Here is a 21,012-nt window from a genome sequence, read left to right on the forward strand (position 1 = left end):
TATGAGGGTTTCTATTCCATAATTTAGCATCAGTTTTTGTGAAGGTTGCATGACCAACTAATAAAAAAGTTATTCTCCTTTTATTCCCATTCAATTTTCTTCAGAGGGTTATCATATCTAATTTTAGAAAGACTTTATCTATCTCCTTAACCTCTTTCTTATTTATTTTATGATTAGACTGATCTAGCTCTGAAAGGGAAAAGTTGAAGGCTCCTACTAATAGAGTTTTTTTTATTTTGTAATTTTTTTAACTTTTCTCTACTGGATACATGTTATTTGTTGCTCACATATTTAGTACTAATGCTATTTCATTTACTATGGTGCCTTTTAGCAAGATATAGCTTTACTGTTCATCTCTGTTAATTTGGTCTGCTTTTTATTTTGCTTTGTCTAAGACCATGATTGTTATCTTGACTTTTTTTACTTCAACTAAAATATAATAGATTTTACTCTGACCCTTTATTTTAACTTTTTTTCTATGAGTCTCTGTTTCAGGTGTGTTTTTTATAAAAAATGTATTATTGGATTCCATTTCACTATTCATTTACATTTTATGCATAAGATCATCCCATTCACTTTCACAGTTATGATTACTAACTCTGCATTTCTTTCCAAATTCTTTTCTTCTATCTCTCCCTCCCTCTCTTTTTTTATCCTATAGTCTGTTTCACTTCTGACCACTGACTTTCTTCATCTGTCCTACCTTTTATATCTGACCTCTTTCCTCTTATTCACTTTCTTTACTCTATTGAGTGAATGGGTATGTAATTTCCCTCTTTGAATCAATTTAAATGAGAATGAGGTTCAAGACTTGCCCCCTATCATTTGTAATTGTAAAATTGTAAAAGCTTTTCCTTGAGAACCCTTTTAAGTGAAATAATTTTCCTCAATCATCCTCTCCCTGCCTCCTTCTCTAAATACATCCCTCTTTCTTGTCACTCTACTTTTTTTAATCATCCCAACACAATTAACTCTATGCTTATTTCTATATAGAATCCTTCTAACTTCTCAAATAATGAGTTCTTAGAATTTGCATTATCACAGTTTAACCTTATTGAATCCCTTATAATTCTCTTTCATGTTTATCTTGTTCTGCTTCTCTGTAGTCTTGTAATCACTTCTGATGTTTTTTTTTAATCAGGAATGCTTAAAAGTCCTCTACTTCATTAAGCAATTTTTTTTTCTCTTGAAGAAATATACTCAGTTTTGCAGAGTAAATTATTCTTGGTTGTAATCTTAGCCCTTTTCCTTCTGATACGTATTAAGATAATTATCTTATTAATAAGATAACTATCTTGTTTCAAGTTCTCTACTTTTTTTGGCATGGTATTGGCTAAATCTTGTGTGATCCTGTGGCTACCAATATTTGAATGACTTCTTTCTGTCTGCTTGAAGTATTTTCTCTTTGACCTGAAAATTCTTGAATTTATCTATAATGTTCCTAGGAGTTCTTATTTTGGGGATATATTTCAGGAAGTGATCAGTGGATTCTTTTAATTTCTAGTTTTACCCTCTGGTTCTAAGATATCCATGAACTTTTCTTTGATCATTTTTTGAAATATGATTTATAAGTTCTTTGACTTTCAGGTAGTTCAATAATTCTTAAGTTATCTCTTCTCAACCTATTTTCCAAGTCAATAGTTTCTTCAATGAGATATTTCACATTTTTCTTCTCTTTTTTGTACTTTTGACTTTATTTACTTATTTCTTGATGTCTATGGAGTCATTAGCTTCCATTTATCCAATTCTAATTTTTAAGGAATTACAGTAAGCTTTTATATTTCCTTTTCTATTTGACCAATTCTGCTTATCAGTGAGGTCTTGTACCTCTTTTTTCCCACTTTTGGTTTTTAAGGTATTTTCTTCAATATTTCTTTGCACTTCTTTTACCAAGTTGTTAATTATTTTTTTCATATTTTTCCACTGCTCTCATTTCTTTGCTTAATTTTTTCTCTACCACTCTTATTTGAATTTGAAAATCATTTTTTAGTTTTTCCAGGAATTCCTGTTGACTTGTTTTCAATTCACATTTTTCTTTGAGGCTTTGCTTTGTAGTAGTTGTTTTGAAATATCAAAAATTTGTTCTAGATTTGTGTTTTAATCTTACCTATCACCCATAGTAGCTTTTCATGATTCATTGTTGCTGTTTGCTCATTTTTTCCAGCCTGTTTCTTGACTTTCAATTTTACATTAAAATTGAGTACTCATAGGCATAGGGGTGGAGGGAAAGAAAGGATACTGTCCCAAACTTCAGGGCTTTTTTTTTACATTATTGTTTTCTAGTTCTAGGGTATTGTAAATTTTCAGTGCTTCCATTGTGGTAGATCTGGGGAAAAGAGTGGTCACTGCTCCCCTGTTCTGTGCTATGATCCTTACTTATGAAGGACCCCTGATCCTTTATTGGAATCCTCAGTGCCTCTACTTCCCTAAGTTTAGAAATGATAATTGTCTTAAGGATTCCATAAGGATTCCTTGAATAAAAGTGCTCTTTTCTTCCCTTGAACTGTGACCCCAAAGTGCATATGCAATGGAATTTCCAAACAGTGTCCAGTCTTGTATCCAGTGCTAGTACTAGGGTCCTTTGTAACTTCCTTCTGTCCAGCTGTTAGGTGCTCTATTTCTGACTTAAGAATTTCTAAAATTATTGCTGCTTCTGTAGCCAGTCCCTAGTGTCACCTAGTAACATCTAGTCCCACCACTGGGCTTTTTCCAATTAGGCTCTGGGATCTTTCCTTCCAACCTCCTAAGTTTTCCAGAAATAGAAAAATTTTACCTGGCCTTTTGTTGGCTTTTCCACTCCAGAATTTGATTTGGGGTTTATTTTAAAGTTATTTGGAGGGGAATATTGGAAGAGCTCAGTTGAATACCTCCTTTACTCTGAAATCTTGGCTTTTCCCTCTCACTCCAGGAACTCTTGGTACTAAACTTTTTCCATTGATCCTTGATTTTTTTTGAATGATGTAATTCCTTTATCTTCTGAGAACAATGGGATTTCCTTCTCAGAACTCCTTTACTACTCTGACACCTATTCTCTATAGCTACCACATTTGAGACTAAGGGTGAAGGATGAAGAGTTAAGTAGACTTCCCTACCCAAAATGTTCAAAAACCCTAAAGAGAACATGTCAAGGAGACAGGGTGATCAACAGTGTCAAAAGTTGCAGAAAAGTCAAATAGAATGAGCAATGAGAAAAGAGTATCGAATTTGTCAATTAAGAGATCATTGATAACTTTCAAAAGAGTAGTTTTTGATTTAATAATGAGATTTACAACAGATTCTACCATAGTTAGCCAATATCTTTTCAACTCTTCCACAAGAATAGCATGCAATACTTAATGCTATATTTTAATAAACTGTATCAACATTATTTTCCCAATCTACAAATTTAGCAACCCTGTTGAAAAAGGGAAATAAAATTAATTGGGCATAACCTGTTCTTGATAAAGCAATGCTTGTTCTTTATTATCACTGCTTCCTTTATGAGATGCATACTAAAAATCTTAAAATGGCCTAGAATTTATGTTGATATAGAAGTAAAACTTACTGTTCTATGCTTTGCAAATTATTCTATTCCCTGTTTGTTAACTCTGTTCTGTTTCCATTGGGAAGACATTTCTCCCAATTTTCTAAGGTTCAAGTACTATCACTGGGCAGACACTTAAAGATTTTCTAGTTTAGCAAGACTTGACTGAAACAACCCTAAACTGAAGGTATTCTATGGCCAGTTAAAGCCAAAATTCATGAATCCCTGCATTGTGTGAGTCTTTACAAATCAGTCAGAGAACATGATTAATTCCAATCAAAGGATTTAATAAAATTTCATCATAAAAATACCAATAAAATATTTCTTCTTTAAACCTGGAACATATTCTCCCTCAAAAACTCATATTGTCTGTTGGAAGAGAAAACACAATTTACATAGAAAGGCACAAGTTAGAACATATACCTAGACAGATGAATAAAGAAGTAATTTATGCCTCTGACAAAGACAAAGATAAAAAATAGTCAAAGATGATTTTAAAAAGACCTCAAAGATCGTATATCCTATTGGAGGACTCAGAATGAATACATGAAGAAGAATAAAAATAAATAAATATAAGGTATTCAGGGTGGTGACAAAAGGAAACATCAATAATTGTGAAGGATTAGGAGAAGCTTTATATGGAAGATAGTTTGAACTGAGTTTTGAAGGAAACTAAGAGGCAAGTTGAAGATGAAAGACTCTGTATTTATTCTTTATATGTATAGAATATGGCCACATACACACCGACACACACACATTCACACACACACACACACACACACACACACACACACACACACACATTGAAATAAAGCTCCTTTTAGGCAGAAAACTTTTTTAAATTTTTTTTCATATCTTCAACTGATACAAAGACAAAAAACAAAATTTCTTTCCTTTAGGAGTTTACATTGTATTGGAGGAGACAACATAAAAATACAAAAAATAAACAAAATAAATAGAAGGTAATTTTAGGGGGGTACAAGTATTTTGAGAAGAGAAGGTTTAGAAGCTAGTTCTTGAGTAAATGTTTCAGGAAAACAAGGAATTTTAAGAGGTTAATGTGGGATGGGAGAACCTCATATTTATTTTGTATTCTATCTGGACATATTTAAAAATGTAAATGATGTCTCTTCTAAAGTGATGCAAAGTCCTTGAAAGAAGGAGCTAATTAATTTTTGTCTTTGAATCCTGAGCATCTGGACCATAGAAGGTGCTTAATTAATGGTGGTTGAATGCCTTACTTATGGAACAAAAAGAATGAAAACTGTGATCTGGGTAAATCTGTATCATCCACAATACCCCTAGATGACTAGCCTATCTCAAAGTTCAGTTCTTGCTCCCCTGGCTTTCTGTCCTCCAGTATACACAACAGCCTCATCTACACATCATTATCTGTCTTGAAGGGAGAAAAACTGACTGAATTTTATTCAACAGCATAGGACTCATCTGGAAGGAGCAAAAAAGAATGAGATTATTTCCTTATCCCAAAACAGACCTGCTGGATATCAGACCAGGGATATCAGACTAGTATTTTTCTGACAGTTTCCCTAATCTTGATGCAACTTCCTCCTCTACATACTCTGATTGGCCCCAGATTCCCTGATTCAGTTTAGGATTATGCCCTCTCCTAAAATTTGATTTGCTAGGTGATAGTGGCATTTATCTCTGAGGCTTATCCCCCTTAACCAGTTAAAAATCAGCATTTTATTGCCAGTGCCAAGCAGCCCCTCCTAGCAGAACCATCAGGGATCATCTAGTTTTTAAAAAAAAAAAAAACTATTTCCAAATTCACTAGACTGATCCTCCCACAGCATGATCTATGATTCATTTCTTTGTGGATCATTCTAATCCTGATTTGGGTCCTAGCATTCTCTTCTGCTCAATTCTCTAAATTCCATAACTGAAGAAACCCTTACTTGGTAAAGTTTGGATTTATTTATTTGTTCATATAATATAAACTCCTTTAGGGCAGGTAGTGTTTCATTTTTATATTACTATTCTCAATGCCTAATACTATGCCTGGAATAAAGTAGTTACTTAATAACAATTTGCTAAATTAATTTTTAAAATTATAATATTTTTCATTTATATTCAGGCTCTTCCTTTTTCTATAAACTTTCTTGAAGTATATATCATATACATTTCACTTTTCATATAATCTTAGAGTTGAAATAAACCTAAGAATTCTATATCCCATCTGCTCTTGAGCAGAAATCCCATCTCTACAATTATTGATGATTGTTCATTCAACCTTTACTTGAAGTTTTCTAGTGAGAGGGAACACAACAGTCCTGAGGCAGACTGTTCCATTTTGGACAGCTCTGTTAGAAAGTTTTCCCTTCTGTCGATTCTAAATCTGCTTTCCTCCAACGCCCTCCCATGCTCCTTGTTCTTCCCTATGGGGCCAAGTTAAACAAGTCTAATCCTTCTTTCATTTGTCAGCCTTTAAAAATCTAAAAACAGCTATCATGTTCCCCTGAGCCTTCTTTTTGCCAGGCTAAATAAACTTCACAGGGAACATGCTGCAGACACCTGATCAGCATAGAAGGTATGAACTTTTAACTTAGTAAGAAGATTGGAATCATTTAAAGCCCTTCTCAATTCCCAAATGAAATAAAGACTAATCTCTTATTGCTAAAATTTGTAAACTTGATTAAGGTAGGCACACTGAAGAACTAACTAAATGGGTGACCTCTTTAGTTGTATGCCAGCCTAGTCATTACATATTCTCATGAACCAATATATTCTCACCAAAATTTTTTAGGAGTGTAGGTTGTGTTCAAGGAAGACTAGTACCTCTATGTGATAACTTCTGAACCCTTTTCAGGACTGCCTTCCATCTTTAATGTTCACTTGAGCCACCTAACTCTCACCTGTGGCTCCAAGAAGTTGCAGCATGCACAGCGGTTACACCCTGGTAAATCATTTTGAAAGGTGGGTTAAACCAAGTTGATGATAACCAAGGGAGTCTCCAACTCACTGGTGAGTTATGGGGTGTGTCTTCCCCAAGCATGTGGAGGCTTCCACTGGTGGAACCGATAGATGAGAACACTTTGTCCCAATGATGATGAAGTCAGCTGAAGCAGGTGCTGTGGAATGCTCAGTTTGGTTAGACGTCAATGATGCCAATGTCATCCATTGCACCAGACTCATCACCAGTTGTCTTAACTTTGTCTTGCCAATGGATCATGATGACTTCATGCAACTCTACCTCACTTAAATCCAATTTACACATGCATCAAAAGAGGAAACATGACACATTTAAATTTAGAATAAGCATCTCAGGTGTTCTCATGGACTATTTGTATGCAACTTGTGGTAGAGTATTCCAACCTCATATTGGTCTGATCAGCCACAGTCAGACCCTGTAAACTGTCTCAAACATAGTGATGCCCATTTTGATCTTCTTGGAGAAGGAAGGACAAGAACCAACCAACATATTCTCATCAATTCTTTTTCTACACTCTGGATGACTGATTAAATTCATGTCTTTGAAAATTCTAGCATATTGTTTCAGGTTCCATTATGATATATGATATATTGTAGTTTTGATAAATTAGCACAAAATCATTTATCAATAAAAGGATCTGAAGTGCTTCAACACTGATGGAGAATTCTTCTTTTGTTTGATCTCTGTGTGTGGATGTGTTTGTGGAGTCAAGCTATTTCTATTAGACATTAGATATGATACATTTCCCTAAGCTTTTGTTCATCCCATTTTCCATTTTCATTTTCACTTTCACAAAGTAAATAAAAAAGACTTTTCATGTCTGTAGTGATTCAACATATTAAAAAGTTTCTGTATCTAGTTATTACAAATATTGACCTTGAAATCCCTGGGTACAACACTCAGTGGTGACTCAGAAAAAGACATTTTGGGGAACTTTTAAGTGTTGAATATTGCAGCTGGGCTTTTTAATCAGAAGGAAAGCATTTGAATACCTAGGGGCAAGTACTATACACACACTGAAAGACAATGCTTATCTCTTCTGAATACATGATAATCAGAGAAAAGAGTGGTACTGAATGAGCAGAACTCTCAAGATATTAGTGAGAATGATGGGAATAAACCATAAAATCAAAGCTGTTGAAAAAACATTACTGACAACTTTAAAGATGTCTTTAAATTTTTTTCCCCAAAACACTATCATAAAGAAATCAAAGCTAATATTTTTGTGTAAGAGTTCTTCCTCCTTTTTTCTCTCTCTCTCATCCTCTCTAAACAGAGATAACCTTTCTGGACTCAGGAATTTGTGGTCTACAGGCAGGGTAGAAGTATATTTAGGAGTTTGTGGGTATAATGAGATGCAGTGCTTTGTTTTGTTTTTTCCTGGGGAAAAAAGACTGTTTAAGATTGAGATGATTGTTCAAAATATGGTCAGTGCTACCCTAATCTGCATAAAGAGGATCACAGTGTATAGGAAAAAGAAATGATCCCATTGTTCTCTGCCCTGCTCACTGTGGCAATTTTTCAACTACATTTAAGGAAAAATCTAATAAACTCAAGCGTATACAGGGGAAATTGACCAAGACAGTGAGAGTTCTTAGACCATGCCACATACAAATCAGAGGAAGGAGCAAGAGGTCAGAAGAAGAAAAGGCCCAGGATGATGAGTGTTACCTTCATTAATGCAAAGAGCTAGAATGATGATATAGTATTAGAGAGAACTAGGAATGAATGAGTAGAAGCATATTTCCTCTTAATGAAGGAAGGAACTTCCTAAAACTCAAAGCTATCTAAGAGCTAATACAGCAGGAGACAGTTTTAGGCTGTGCTGAACTTTAGGGATAACAAAATTTTAGAATAGGTATTTCCATGATCATCTAGACAAAACTTATAAACAAAATGAATTCTCCAATATATTAAATAAATGGTGGTTAAGGCTTTCCTTGAAAAACTTTCATTGAGAGGAAGTCCATTACTTTCCAAATTAGCCCATTCTATAGTTCTAATCATTAGAAAGTTTTTTTTTTCTGACTGCTAAATTTGCCTCTTTGCAACTATATTGTTATTGATTATAGTTCTACTTGCTAGAAGCAAATATAACAAAACCAATCCATCTCCCACATGAGTCCTTCAAAGCCTTGAACTACATTGTGTTCTTGATAAACTTAAGTTTTATTAACACATATTGACTGTCCAATCTCTTTTCAGGGTCTGTGGATCTCATTTAAGAGGCCTTATAATATCCTATGTCTAAATAAAAGCAAAGGAAGTGTAACTTGAGAATCTCATCATCTCCAGGGGATCTTTCAACTCCACCTCCGAGAATCCATGTATCTTGGACCTCATGCTCAGAACAAGATCTCATTTCCAGCACTAGACGAGACTATAGAGGACTAGCCAAGGCAGCAATGCCAGACCAAAGACATTTGTCACAATTATGCCACTTTGAACTGGGAGCAGAAGCAGCAGCAATAATTACCCAGAGATGGTAAAGTGAGTGGAATCTGTTCAGAAAAAAAGATTATTAGAGACCCCTATATTTATACCGGGTTCAGGATAGTAACACTCCATTGCCCATTATTTTGTTGTGGATTATAGCTCCAGAATAGAAAAGAGTGCTAGCTATTGTGATCACAAGGTTGAAGGGGTTCTAGTTCTGGGTCACAATTTCAAGATAAAAAGGAATTGTGGTCATGAGAGAACAAATCCTTTCCTGGGTAAGAACCAGCACACAGATCGATAAAGTAAAGAAAACACCTCACCCTAGATAAAATAACCTTCGAAACACCAAACAACAATTCCTCAAAAAGTAGAACTGATCAAATGAAAAAAAAGAGGTACAAAAATTCAGTGAAGAAAATAATTTCTTAAAAATTACAATTGAGTAAATTTCCATGACTCTATGAGATATCAAGAAACAATAATACAAAATGAAAAGATAGAAAATGTGAGCTATCTCATCAGAGAAACAGCCGACCTAGAAAACAGATGAAGAGAGAATTTTAAAATTACTGGATTACTTGAAAGTCATGATTTTTTTAAAAGGGCCTTTATATGATATTTCAAAAAAATATCAAGGAAAGATGCCCAGATATCTGAAGCAGAGGGCAAAATAGAAATGAAGGATTCATCAATAATCTCCTGAAAGCCCTCACAAAATTAAAAACTCCCAGAAATATTATAGACAAATTTCAGAGCTCCCAGGTCAGAAAAGAAAATACCACAGGCAGCCATAAAGAATCAATTTGAGGGGTGGCTAGGTGGCATAGTGGATAAAGCACCGGCCCTGGAGTCAGGAGTACCTGGGTTCAAATCCGGTCTCAGACACTTAATAATTACCTAGCTGTGTGGCCTTTGGCAAGCCACTTAACCCTGTTTGCCTTGCAAAAAACTAAAAAAAAAAAAAAAAGAATCAATTTGAATGCCATGGAACTAAAATCAGGATCACACAAGACTTAGCAGCTTTCATCATAAAGAAATGAAGGTCTTGAAATATTGAAGATATAGGAGCTAGGAATACAACCAAGAACAACCTACCCAACAAAACTGAATATATTCTACAAGCTGGTAATGGACATTTAATGCAACAGAGAACTTCGAGGTATTCATGATAAAAAGACCAGAACTGAATAGAAAATATGACATTCAAATCCAAGATTAGAGAGAGGTATAAAAAAGGTAAATGTAAGGGACAAATCATGAGGAATCTAATAAGGTCAAACTGTTCATATTTTCAAAGGGGAAGATGATATATTTAACCCCCAAGAACTTACTCATTATTAGGGCAGTTAGAAAGAGAAAATTTAAAGAGCATAGATCAGAGTCTTTTATATTGGGATGACCTCAAAGGAAAAATGGAAGGTTGAGAAAGAGAGATATGCTGGGAGAAGGGGGAAAGGAGAGAACAAATAAAGAAAATTATCTCAAATTTACAGATGAGGGGGAGTAGGAAATGCTTAAACCTCAGAAGAGTAAGACCTGGTTCATCAGAGGAAATAATATATGTAAATTCTCAGTCTGAAGGATTGTCCTTGATGTCATTAAAGAAGTTTTGCAATTTCCCAAAGTAAATCCAGCCTACTCTTTCTCAATTTAACTTCACAACCATTCATACTATCTGACCTATATCATCATACTGATGAACAAGTTTTATAGTTTGTCTATCCAAGTTCAAATGACAATCTGGGCAATAGACACAATTCATCCTTTTGATCTTTCCTTGTTGAATGATCAAACCAAGTTCTTCATATTTTTTTTCAGCAGATACCACAATGTTTTGGCCTTGATGTAACTCACACAGTGTCATTTGCAAAGAAGAGCATCCGGAGGACTTCACTGTTTGCAGGAAATTCTTCTTCAACCTTTTCCATACTTTGGATCTCTGCAATCAAAATGGTAAATGCTTTTGAAATGTTTCTAGTTATATCTTCTCTAATGTTTATAATCAGAAAGTCATTAAACAAGACTATGTTTTTGGCCATAACTTTCAAAGAATTTTGAATGATTTTGATGCATGGCTGAGAGATACCTTGTTATAAGGCAGACTTTGAATCAATGTTTTACTCTATCGAATTAAAATTTTTTTCATAAGCTACAAATAATAAAGACAGCAGGATCTTATATTGTCTACTTCATCCAGTCAAATGCATGACAGTAAAAATGTGATATCCTTCAAAATATTACCTGCCTATTCCCTACTAATAATCTCATTAATGATGCCTTTGATTCACGTGTAAAAGTCTCATATTTTAAATAAATGGAAAATTGGGCACATAATTTGGTAGTTGTGATATCAACTTTTTCAGTTATTAGTAATATCTGAGATTTTTTCCCCACATACCTTTAGTTCTCTTCCCCTTATTCATATATCTTGTGAATAAATACTTCAGTTCCTCACAATTATTTCACCTCAAAGATAGACCTCATTTACACAGATATACATAATATCCAATATGGTTGCTTTTTACTGAATATATTGGTTTTGGTTCTTACCATAGCATATTATTGGTAATCAATATTTCTCCATGCAGTAATATATCTGGTTTAGACAAAAATCCTACATGGAGACAGGGAATGGATCAGATAATTAAATTTCCATTAAGCCTAATGATTTAATTTATGTATTTATGTCTCAGAGGTCCTTGGACTCCCACCAAAGACTCCACATTGTATAATATCTCTTTAAAAATCAAGAATCTGAAAAAGTTGAGTGCTCTAACCTATTATTCTTTGTTATTCTTGTTTATGACAATATAAAACCTCCATAGCAAAAGGCTTCATCCAGTTCTTTTAATATTTTGTGGGTATTTATGTGGCACTTGTGTTCTTCAATAATCCCTCCCTCTCCTTATCATCTTAAAGATATCTGTGAAGTTATGCTCTCCCTCCATGAATCACCTTGTATTTATTTATCTATCCCTCTAGGAGTCTGTTCCTTTTCCTGTGTATAAAGTGTCAGGCACATGGTAAGTTCTTGCTTAATTAATATACTGAATTGAACTAATTTGTCCAAGAAAATAAAAAGATGAGTCAAATTTCATTCTGGACTTTTGTTATAAATGTTACCAAGTCTTCCAAAGCATAAGCCAATCCCCAAAACATTTGACTAAATTACTGACTTTGGGTAAAATGGCAGGGGAAGGGGGGATGTGGAGATTGCCATGTAAAATGGGGGAAATTCTGTTGAATATTTTAGCTGCAAATTAAAATCTTGGTCAGTTATTTGGAAGATTTCAGTTTCAGAAATACACTGAATGAATAAGATACAAGTTCTTTGTTCTTATCGGAGAAGTTTAATCATAAAAATATTTTTAATTCCTATGAATATAGTAATAAAGAAGCAATCAGAATTAGGTCATCAAGGGATCATTCTTTTTGAAATTTTAACAAAGAAGTCTCTAAAGGCTGTACCTTTAAAGATTTTTCTATGGTATATATGTGACAGAAAGAAATCTTAGAGACATCAATACACCTAAGTACAGAATTCTAATGCAATCATGCTGATTAAGAGTAGTGGCTACATTAGGAAGCCTGTCAGTCAGAAAACATATGGTAAATTCCTTATTATGTGATTGTCCAGGTGTTGTGCTGTTGTTTCTAGCAGCACTGAACCAATATTCTTTCAAAAACTGCTCTTAGGAGCAGTAGGATAATGATAGTAGAATTCCAGAAAGCAAGCCATCTTTTAGAGGATATATAGAAAATTCTTGAAAAGCAAACTGCTAACAAATTTAAGAATAAAAATGCAATTCCATTTCATGTTTTGCTGCTTATCTGCAGATCTAAATTTACCAAATACTGTTTTTGACTTGCATCATTTTAATCTTCTTCCTGTTTTTTTGAATGGGGGAATTCATAGACAAATGTATTTGGGCTCTTAGGTCAACTTCCCATTTTATGTTACCTTTAGTATTTTCTCAAGCTCCACAAGAGTTGGAAGAGACTTTAAAGATCATTTGGGATAATCCTTTTCTGAAGTATGAATCCACACCATGATATCCTAGTCTTTGAGTATGCTCATATTGGTCTTCCTATAGGAAACAGGGATAAGGCAGTGTCTGAGATTTGAACTCACACTTATTATGTCACCCTGCACAAATCACTTGCTCACTCCCTGCCTCAATTTTCTTAAAATGGGGAAAGCAATAAGACCTAGCCTTCCACTATTGTTGTGAGAATAAGATGAGATATTCTTTGTAAAGTGCTTTTGCAAATCTTAGAGCATTTTATAAATGCAAGCTTTTATTATTATTGGGAACTCTGGAATGAGGAAACTCCCTCTTCCTCTACAGGTCGGCAAATTCTCTATGGTCTCAAAGAATTGCTGAGATCACTAGGAGGTTAATTGACTTGTTTCAGAGGCAACACTTGAATCCAGGTCTTCTTGGCTTTGAGGCCAGTTCTCTATTCATAATGCTGCTTCTATGGAATAAAAAAATATATTGCTCTACATTAAAAAACAAACAAACAAAAAACTTTCCCACCTCTACACTGAAATCCATCTCAGTGGGAATATGGAAAAGGCATATCTATTTAAAGAAGTTAAATTGTAAGTAATCATGGAGAGCCAAAGATAAACCAGAAAAATGAACCAAAAAATGCCTCAAGTATTGAGCAAATGCCACAATGACAAGAGGAGAAAAATTGAAAGTACCCTCTTCTCCAGTATTTCTTGGAGTAATATGTAATATACATATATATATAATTTTGTATATAATTATATTCAATAATATATTTTAAAAGGTATTTATATAGATATGTATATCCATATAAACAATATATACATACATTCACATATATACAAACACACACACACACACACACACACACACACATACAGAAAACTCCCATTCTTACCTGTGGCTCTCAAAGGCAGGAGGCTTCAGTCCCACTGGTGACTTAGAGGGATGTCTACCCCAAGCTTGGGAAGACTTCCTCTGGTGGAATGGGTGAAGGAGAACAATTTGTTCCAATAGCCATGAAGGTGGTTGAAATAGGAATTGTAGAGAGTTTAGAGCTTGATTAGGCATCAAAGACAACACTGCATCCCAGATGATTGTTGGTGGTCCTGACTTTTGTCTTTCCTCGGGATTTAAATGACTCTGGAACAGAAAGTGAAGCAGATACAACTTGTTCAACTCTGCCTCACTTCAATTCATAGCACAAATCGAGACATCATCCTTTGATGTCATTGGTCCTTTCAAAAACAACAACACAGACATACACTGCACTTTAGATAGATAGAAGGATAGATGGACAGACTGAAAGACAGACAGACAGGTATAGATATATAGATAGAAAGACAGAGAGTTAGATGATAGATAGACAGAGATAGATAGATGATGGATGAGAGATAGATAGATGATAGATGTAGGTCTCTCTAAGCCACTAGATTGTACCTGTTATTCCAGAGAGACTATCAAACCATGCTCCTGGAACTCCTACCCAACCCCCTTAAATCATCCCTCAGAGGGGCCGCTCAGGCTTCCACCCGAGTCATCCATAATCCTTGTGGAGGGTTTCAGTGGTAGGTATGATCTACTACAGAGTCATTCTTGCAGGCATGTACACTGAGCACCTTGGTCATTGACCCCGTTATTACAATCTACTACATTGTAAGCACCTTCAGAGAAGGACCTGCTTTATTTATGTCTGTAGGCCCTCCTTTGCCCAGCACCTAATAACACATTGCATGAAAAAGAGATTCAATCAATAGATACCGAATAAGTGAATATCCTCTGTCTGCCATCTAGCGGAACTGGTAAAGTACTCGGGATGCCAAGAGGGAAGCAGGGAAAAGACAGCGTCTGCAAAGACCTCGGGGGGCAGGTTTCCAGAGCGCACGGCGGCGCCGACCCGAAACCTCTTTTCTGCGGCGCCTGAGGCCAGTGGGCGGCGGGGAGGCGGGCGGCTGGCGGCGGCCCGCGTTGCGGGGCTTCTCCCTCCACTGGCCGGAGAGGAGCGTGGCCCGGCTCTGGAGCGCGCCGCGGAGCCGCCTCTTCCGTGCCACTCCTCATTGCCCAGAGAGCGGGCGCCAGCCGCGGCAGCCGCTGCGGTCCCGGGGGGGCTCCCGCCTGGGGCTTCCCGCTGTCCAGGGGCAGCAGTGCTGAATGAGGAAAACACTTCTGAAAGCCGGCCATTACTATTCATAATAGAGTTAACAAAATAAAAATCCCACATAATTGTATGGAGCAAACAGTCAAGTGAACGCTTCCTATTAGCCTGACAATCACTTAAATATTTACCAGTCCGGGAAGTTTTATTCATCCTGGACTGATGATAGACCATCTCCTTATCTTTAAAGATCTCCAAAACAGTCAATCACCTAGGATTTGTTAAATGCCCATGATGGGTCAGGGATTGCTAAGAGCACATTTCTAACATTCCATACTGGATGACAGATATATACTTCATAAATTTGATATTTATGGTATAAAGGGTAAAAATCTTAGCAGGCATGAGCTGTTTTGAAACAGTCTAGCTTATGTGTTAATGTGAGCAGAAAAGAGTGTGCTATTCGTATGATATTTAACTGGGAGCTCGAGGGGGAATGCCAAAAAACAGATAGAAAACAACTATGTGATATTTATATTTTTTGTCTAAGGAAACACTGGAAATATCAAGATATTGCTTGAACCATAATGGAAATAAAGAACCTGCTTTCTCTGAGCTACTTAGCATTCTTCCTGACCTGCCTTAGATTAGTAGCAGTAACAACAGTAACCTCTCTTTAATTTTCTGGTTCTGTTTGAAAATCTCAATTTTAATAGGCTTTTCAAAACAGACTTTACTTATACTTAAGCAAATGGACAAATAATTGCACTTCACACTGTCTATAAAAGGTGAAAAACCTGATGTTGTTTCTTGTTCCAATTAGGGATGGCCAATGCTACACTAGTACCTTCCTGGAAGGTCTGTACTAAGTGGTCTACCTATTTACATTATCACATGCATACAAATATGCTATCAGTTTAAATGTGTAAGAATTGACCTTGCAGAAATTGCAGGAATTTGTGGTTCACAAAGGACTCAGCTGAGTGTTCAGGAAGTCCTATCAGATATTCCCACAAATTCTAGTGTTACATACAGAGTTCCCTTCAAAAATGAACCACTCTAATTAAAAATATGTTCAAGCACATTTCCATATGATAGGAATGTCATTACTTAGGAAGTGAGGACTATGATTTTCACTTATTTATCTATCTAACTTAGGGCATCATGAATAATAATCCCATAGAGAGCATCAATAGCACAAGGATGTCAGTATCTGAAGCTGATGGTATGGGTCTATGGACCTCTTCCTTAGGCTGAAAACAACAAAATGCTTGGAGACCATTTGCATTCCAGTTTTAAATTAGGGAGCATCTAGTTTTTACCCTTTCAGTTCTTTATTGATTAAATGCAAAGTTTGCTCTTAAGTAGTAAGTGGTGAGGTAGTCCAAGACTATTTTTCTGACTCCCACGATTAAATTCCAATTTAGCACGACCTTCTCTGACCCAACCTTCACTATTGACTAAAAACCGATTTTTTTTTCAAACGTAGGTAAAGAAAAAAGTCACCTTTTTATAAAACATCACATTAAGTGCTGTAAAAACAATAGCCACCAACAAAATAGGAGAGTTTAAGTAAGCAGCAATAAATAGTCTTTCTACTTTTTAGACTTGAACTGTTATTTCATCAGTGTGGGGAATTCTTGGTGTGGAAATTTCTTTTACCTCTATAATTTTTTCTTTCTGAGAAGTGCCTAAGAGTGACTTGACCATGGTCATGCAGGTATTATTTAAGAGACAGGGCCCAGATCTTCTTGACTCAAAGGTTGCATTCTATCCAGAGGCATAAAATTCACAAAATTCCCTAGTATGTCCAGAACAGATTAAAATGGAATTGGGAAATTTTAATAAAATAAACAAAAATATAATACAGCATACTAATACTTTGTGGTATTCTTAGTCAATATATAGCTTGCAGGGATCCATTTCTATTTGAGTTTGACATCATTTAACTGGTTTATAGTTTAGTTTTATTTATTTATATTCCACCTACCTCCAAGATAATCTGAGGTGGCTAACAGCTTAAAGAAACAAATCAAGCTCTAAAGAAATAGATTTATGCCCACCTTCAATGATCCAATCACAGAAAATAGGCAATAAATTTAACTTCTGAGTTTCCCAGTGACTGACTACACACAAATTCATTTTGCAGAGCCATCTCTACTGAAATGCAACTGTTAGCACAAGTTCTTGCATAAAAGGTACATGACAGTGATACCTATGACTTAACAAGTCATTCAGAGGATGATTCCAGAATAGATTTTATTTGATTACTTACTTTGCTTCACTGCACAAATAAATTTAACACTTTTCTAGAGCACAAAAAAAGATATTATTTCAGAAAATCACCAACTCAGTATGTAATACAAAGTCAGAGATTTCCATTTTGAAAAAAATTTCCAGTGACTCTTAACTTTAATGAGATATTTGTCAATATAACGTCAAAAGAATATGAATGGTCTAGAATGATGATGTATGAGAAAGGACACTGGCTTAAGAGTCAGAAGAATCTAAAGAACTCTCTCTAGCCTAACTTTATTTGAAACTTCAGGATCTTCCTCTGTTAAAATGGGCACAATAGTCTACATTACCTACTATCATTATTAGAGTTGTGCTGAAGAAAGACTGTGAACTTTGTATATAGCGGCTCTTATATCTATTGACTGTGTGGTCTTAGTAAGTTATCTATATTCTGCAAGCCTCAGTTTTCTCACTTAAAAATTGGATATAGTCATATTTATGTTACCTACCTCATAAGATATTGGGGGGCAGGAGGGTGGCAGAGTGGATAGGGAGACAGGCACAGAATCAGAGAGACTTGAATTCAGATCAAAACCTTAGATACTTAATAACTATATGATACTAAACGAATCACTTGGTCTTTGTTTGCTCATTTGTAAAATGAGTCTCTTCATCTGTAAAATGGAGGTAATATTAATATTAGCATCTAGCCTCCCTGAATGTTGTTTGAATCAAATAACATAATAATTGTAGAATAACATAATACCTGGTGCATAATAAGTGTGATATAAATAGTTGCTATTATTATTAGAAAATAACATTGTGAAACTTAAAGCAACATATCATTGAGAATTAGTATTATCATCACATCATACAGAAATTTAATACAAGGTCAAGTATGATAAGGGGAAAGGAGAAATCCAGATAACACTTCTATGAAACTTTTAGGATGGATAGCTTTCAGGAATCAGGAAAATCTTCTTAGAGGTCTAATCTTACCAGAATTATGGAGGAAGAGCAGAATATAGAAATGCAGGCAAGAGATACGCAGGGGATGAACTGAGCAAAATTTGCTTTCAGGTAAATAAACTTACATTCCTGTAAGTTGCTTATTAGCCTTAACAAGATAAGATTCAAATAGGAAGAACATAATCACTGTCTGATGAATGGTATCCATATTAAAAATGGGTTATCTTTGTTCTTCTTGAACTTAGAGGTAAAAACTAGTAGCAATGGGTAGAAAGGTGAAGAGAAAGTCATGAGATGCACAAGTCTTCAGGAGTAAGTGACTGTTGCTACTGCTGTTACCAATTCCATCCCTCCCAAGGACTCCTTGTGATGTCTGGTAGATGGTTCCTACTTTTGCATGAAGTCACCCAGAATTATAAACTTGTCTGCTTTTGGTATATTGCAAAACCTAAAGTAAAGCTTCCCTTCACTTCAGTCATTCCAGAAAAATGTGTATCCATTTCCAACTTCAATAAATTGACCTTCATTTGTCAGCTTTGTTTCACTGCTGAATTCCTTTACAATAAGAGCTGTTCATCTTTCAGGTCTACTGGATTTCATGTTGCACATAAGAGAGTGAACATTCCATGCACCAATGGGTGAATGGAATCATCTTTGCAAAAGTTTTATAATGGTCAAAGGATATACAAAGCTAATTTACAGCTGAGGAAATCAAAGAAATCCATGGTCATATGAAAAATTGCTCCAAATCATTATATATTAGAGAAATGCATTTCTGATAACACCACACCCCTCTCAGACTGGACAATATGACCAGAAAGGACAATGATCAATGTTGGAAGGGATGTGGGAAATCTGGGACACTAATACATTGTTGGTGGAGCTGGGAACTCATCCAACCTTTCTGGAGAGAAATTTGGAATTATGCCCAAAGGGCAACAAAAATGAGCATACCCTTTGATCCAGCAATACCACTACTGGGTCTCTACCCTGAAGAGATTATGAAAAAGGGTAAAAACATCACTTGTACAAAAATATTCATAGCAGCCCTGTTTGTGGTGACAAAGAATTGGAAATTAAGTGAATGGGGAATGGCTTAACAAATTGTGGTATATGTATGTCATGGAACACTATTGTTCTATTAGAAACCAGGAGGGAGGGGCAGCTAGGTGGCATAGTGGATAGAGCACCGGCCCTGGAGTCAGGAGTACCTGGGTTCAAATCCGGTCTCAGACACTTAATAATTACCTAGCTGTGTGGCCTTGGGCAAGCCACTTAACCCCGTTTGCCTTACAAAAAAAAAAATGTTAAAAAAAAAAAGAAAGAAACCAGGAGGGATGGGAATTCAGGGAAGCGTGGAAGAATTTTTATGAACAGATGCTGAGCAAGATAGAAGAACCAGAAAAACACTGTACACCCTAACAGCAACATGGGTGCGATAATCAACCTTGATGGACTCGCTCATTCCATCAGTGCAACAACCAGGGACAATTTTGGGCTGTCTCCAGTGGAGAATACCATCTGGATCCAGCGAAAGAATTATGGAGTTTGAACAAAGACCAAAACTATTACCTTCAAATTAGAAAAAAAAAATTATCTTATTATGTAATTTTGCTGTCTCATATTATTTTTCTTTCTTAAGGATATGATTTCTCTCTCATCACATTCAACTAGATCAATGTATACCATGGAAATGTAAAGACTAACAGAATGCCTTCTGTGGGGGTGGGGGGAGGGAAGCAAGAATGGAGGAAAAATTGTAAAACTCAAAATAAATGAAATCTTTCTTAAAAAAAGTTTTTGTACATTTTTTGTACGTGTATCAAGCATAGGGTGGGATCCCTGACTGACGCAGTAAATAGACCAGAATTGGATAAAACAGATAAATTTTAGGACATCTTTTCTAGGCCCTTCCTCATGCCAGAAGATAAACACTATAGTCCTTTTAAAAACAAATACACAGTTTAGAAGGTGAGGGGGAAGGGGGAGGCAGAGAAGCAGAGGGAGGTGTTGTTCCTGATTCTCATTGCTACTTTAGTCCAGTGAGGATGCCAGTATGCAGAGTTGTGATCCCGGTGTATCTACACCTGTTATTTTATCACTTACCTGTTGTCACAGAACTTTGAGTAATGGGTAAATGTCTTGATTCCCACATAAATTGAATTTAAGTGAGACAGAATTGAACCAAGTCATTGATCTCACTCTTTCTTCTAGAATCATTGAAATTCAGTAGCAAGGACAAAGTCAAAATGGCTGATGATGAGTCAGAATGCAATGGATGCCTTGGCATCTTCTATGTCTAACCAAACTCTAAGTGCTCCACAGTGACTTCGAGACTGTTGGAACAAATTATTCTCACCACACACATTTTGTCAGGAAAAGTCTTCACATGCTTGGGGTAGACACTCCACCTCCCTTAGTGAAGAATTTGAGACCATCTCAACCTAGTTTACCAGGTATAGCCACTATACCAGCTTCTGGGAGTCACAGTAAGAGTTGGGTGAATTAGGTGGACACCAAAGATGGGAGATAGCCCTGAAAAGGACTTGGCAACCCTCACACGGAAAGTACTAGTATTCCTTGAATACACCTACACTCCTGTAAGATGTTATTAACCTTAACAAGATAAGATTCAAGTAGGAAGACCATAATCACTGTCTCAACTACATGAATGATATCCATATTAAAAATGGGTTATATTCATTCTTCTTGACTTTAGAGGTAAAAACTAGTAGCAATAGGTATTAACTATAGATAGGCACTTCCACTATGCAAAAGTAAA

General features: G+C 35.7%; 1 long non-coding RNA gene across 1 annotated transcript; it reads right to left on the reverse strand.

Moving 5' to 3' along the window:
* Nucleotides 1-12,934: 12,934 nt before the first annotated feature.
* Nucleotides 12,935-14,723, reverse strand: LOC141499998 (uncharacterized). The gene is made up of 3 exons (XR_012471819.1): nt 14,690-14,723; nt 13,827-14,071; nt 12,935-13,000 (listed from the first exon to the last, which is right to left on the reverse strand). It is a non-coding gene; the product is annotated as an uncharacterized LOC141499998 (long non-coding RNA).
* Nucleotides 14,724-21,012: the final 6,289 nt, after the last annotated feature.

The sequence above is a fragment of the Macrotis lagotis genome, chromosome X (assembly GCF_037893015.1).
Source record: "Macrotis lagotis isolate mMagLag1 chromosome X, bilby.v1.9.chrom.fasta, whole genome shotgun sequence".
In the NCBI taxonomy this organism is placed as follows: Eukaryota; Metazoa; Chordata; class Mammalia; order Peramelemorphia; family Peramelidae; genus Macrotis; species Macrotis lagotis.